The sequence below is a fragment of the Lolium rigidum genome, chromosome 3 (assembly GCF_022539505.1).
Source record: "Lolium rigidum isolate FL_2022 chromosome 3, APGP_CSIRO_Lrig_0.1, whole genome shotgun sequence".
Lineage (NCBI taxonomy): Eukaryota > Viridiplantae > Streptophyta > Magnoliopsida > Poales > Poaceae > Lolium > Lolium rigidum.
The window spans coordinates 118,572-122,573 of NC_061510.1; positions in this window are offsets into that span (position 1 = coordinate 118,572).

Genomic DNA, 4,002 nt, shown 5'->3' on the forward strand with positions numbered 1-4,002 from the left:
ATCTGTTGCAATACTTGTTTTTACTATTTTCTCTGCAAACAATCATCTTCCACACAATACGGTTAATCCTTTGTTACAGACAAGCCGGTGAGATTGACAACCTCACTTGTTTCGTTGGGGCAAAGTACTTTGGTTGTGTTGTGCGGGTTCCACGTTGGCGCCGGAATCTCCGGTGTTGCGCCGCACTACATCCCGCCGCCATCAACCTTCAACGTGCTTCTTGGCTCCTCCTGGTTCGATAAACCTTGGTTTCTTTCTGAGGGAAAACTTGCTGCTGTGCGCATCATACCTTCCTCTTGGGGTTGCCCAACGAACGTGTGAAATACACGCCATCAAGCTCTTTTACGGCGCCGTTGCCGGGGAGATCAAGACACGCTGCAAGGGGAGTCTCCACTTCTCAATCTCTTTACTTTGTTTTTGTCTTGCTTTATTTTATTTACTACTTTGTTTGCTGCATTATATCAAAACACAAAAAAATTAGTTGCTAGCTTTACTTTATTTACTTGTCTTGATTGCTATATCAAAAACACAAAAAAATTAGTTACTTGCATTTACTTGCACTTGATTCATCATGTTTCCTTTTAATTTTACCACAAAGAACATACCGGTAGGACGCGGGTCTATAATTGGGAGAAACAATATAGAAGAATTTTTCACTCATGTCAGTACCAGTTGAAGATTTTGAAGATAGACACTTGGTAGAACTTGCTCCCACTTATGAAATTGCTGCTGCTTGCCTTAGTTCGCATGTTGGAAACTAAATTTGTTAATCTCAATCCTATAATCCAACACATGTTTCTTACACTTGGTGATTTGGAAGAGGGGAAAAGAAAGATTTTGTATTAGAAACCCTTCTTAGAGAATTTGGTGGTCTAGCAAGAGAGGCTAGAAAGGTCTTTGCTAAATTTAATATGCTTGGTTCTCATACTAATTTTGTTAGTCTCCTTGAAAAAATGGACATGGATAGAATAAGGTACACTAATAATACTAATGATGGTGGGGAGATCAAAGCACCAATACCATGTAAACTCCTAGCTATGAATGATGCACTAGAACATAACTATGCTTGGCTTGTTCCTGAAAATTTGTTCGATGAGAGTAGCAAGCCCAAGACTAATGAGAAGGAGACGCTGAAACTTATGTATCCAATATACTATGCATGGTTGAGAAAACTCCAAACCCCGCTGTAGGTGCACCACCCTTCGATGTTACTTGAGTTACACTTTCTGCGCCTAGGCTGAAAGGCGTTAAAGCGCTTATGGGAGACAACCCATGTTTTTACTCCAGTATTTTTGTTTTATATTTGTGTCTTGGAAGTTGTTTACTACTGTAGCAACCTCTCCTTATCTTAGTTTTATGTTTTGTTGTTCCAAGTAAAGTCTTTGATAGAAAAGTAAGTACTAGATTTGGATTACTGCGCAGTTCCAGATTTCTTTGTCTGTCACGAATGCTGGGTCTATCTCCCTGTAGGTAGCTCAGAAAATTACGCCAATTTACGAGCATGATCCTCAGATATGTACGCAACTTTCATTCAATTTGAGCATTTTCGTTTGAGCAAGTCTGGTGGCCTAATAAAATCCATCTTTACGGACTGTTCTGTTTTGATAGATTCTGTCTTTTATTTCGCATTGCCTCTTTTGCTATGTTGGATGAATTTCTTTGATCCATTAATGTCCAGTAGCTTTATGCAATGTCCAGAAGTGTTAAGAATGATTGTGTCACCTCTGAACATGTGAATTTTTATTATGCACTAACCCTCTAATGAGTTGTTTCGAGTTTGGTGTGGAGGAAGTTTTCAAGGATCAAGAGAGGAGTATGATGCAATATGATCAAGGAGAGTGAAAGCTCTAAGCTTGGGGATGCCCCGGTGGTTCACCCCTGCATATTCTAAGAAGACTCAAGCGTCTAAGCTTGGGGATGCCCAAGGCATCCCCTTCTTCATCGACAACATTATCAGGTTCCTCCCCTGAAACTATATTTTTATTCCGTCACATCTTATGCACTTTGCTTGGAGCGTCGGTTTGTTTTTGTTTTTGTTTTGTTTGAATAAAATGGATCCTTGCATTCACTTTATGGGAGAGAGACACGCTCCGCTGTAGCATATGGACAAATATGTCCTTAGGCTCTACTCATAGTATTCATGGCGAAGTTTCTTCTTCGTTAAATTGTTATATGGTTGGAATTGGAAAATGATACATGTAGTAAAATGCTATAATGTCTTGGATAATGTGATACTTGGCAATTGTTGTGCTCATGTTTAAGCTCTTGCATCATATACTTTGCACCCATTAATGAAGAAACACTTAGAGCTTGTTAATTTGGTTTGCATATTTGGTTTCTCTAGAGTCTAGATAACATCTAGTATTGAGTTTTGAACAACAAGGAAGACGGTATGGAGTCTTATAATGTTTACCATATGTCTTTTATGTGAGTTTTGCTGTACCGTTCATCCTTGTGTTTGTTTCAAATAACCTTGCTAGCCTAAACCTTGTATCGAGAGGGAATACTTCTCATGCATCCCAAATACTTGAGCCAACCACTATGCCATTTGTGTCCACCATACCTACCTACTACATGGTATTTATCCGCCATTCCAAAGTAAATTGCTTGAGTGCTACCTTTAAAATTCCATCATTCACCTTTGCAATATATAGCTCATGGGACAAATAGCTTAAAAACTATTGTGGTATTGAATATGTACTTATGCACTTTATCTCTTATTAAGTTGCTTGTTGTGCGATAACCATGCTTACAGGGACGCCATCAACTATTCTTTGTTGGATATCATGTGAGTTGCTATGCATGTCCGTCTTGTGTGAAGTAAGAGAGATCTACCACCTTTATGGTTGGAGCATGCATGTTGTTAGAGAAGAACTTTGGGCCGCTAACTAAAGCCATGATTCATGGTGGAAGTTTCAGTTTGGACACATATCCTCAATCTCATATGAGAATAATAATTGTTGTCACATGCTTATGCATTAAAGAGGAGTCCATTATCATGTTGTCCATGTTGTCCGGTATGGATGTCTAAGTTGAGAATAATCAAAAGCGAGAAATCCAAAATGCGAGCTTTCTCCTTAGACCTTTGTACGGGCGGCATGGAGGTACCCCATTGTGACACTTGGTTAAAACATGTGCATTGCAAAGATCCGGTAGTCCAAGCTAATTAGGACAAGGTGCGGGCACTATTAGTATACTATGCATGAGACTTGCAACTTGTAAGATATAATGTACATAACTCATATGCTTTATTACTACCGTTGACAAAATTGTTTCATGTTTTCAAAATAAAAGCTCTAGCACAAATATAGCAATCGATGCTTTCCTCTTTGAAGGACCATTCTCTTTACTTTTATGTTGAGTCAGTTCACCTATCTCTCTCCACCTCAAGAAGCAAACACTTGTGTGAAGCTGTGCATTGATTCCTACATACTTGCATATTGTACTTGTTATATTACTCTATGTTGACAATTATCCATGAGATATACATGTTACAAGTTGAAAGCAACCGCTGAAACTTAATCTTCCTTTGTGTTGCTTCAATGCCTTTACTTTGATTTATTGCTTTATGAGTTAACTCTTATGCAAGACTTATTAATACTTGTCTTGAAGTACTATTCATGAAAAGTCTTTGCTATATGATTCACTTGTTTACTCATGTCATTACCATTGTTTTGATCGCTGCATCCACTACATATGTTTACAAATAGTATGATCAAGGTTATGATGGCATATCACTTCAGAAATTATCTTTGTTATCGTTTTACCTGCTCGGGACGAGCGAGAACTAAGCTTGGGGATGCTTGATACGTCTCAGACGTATCGATAATTTCTTATGTTCTATGCCATATTATTGATGATACCTACATGTTTTATGCACACTTTATGTCATATTCGTGCATTTTACGGAACTAACCTATTAACAAGATGCCGAAGTGCCGGTTCTGTTTTACTGCTGTTTTTGGTTTCGAAATCCTAGTAACGAAATATTCTCGGAATTGG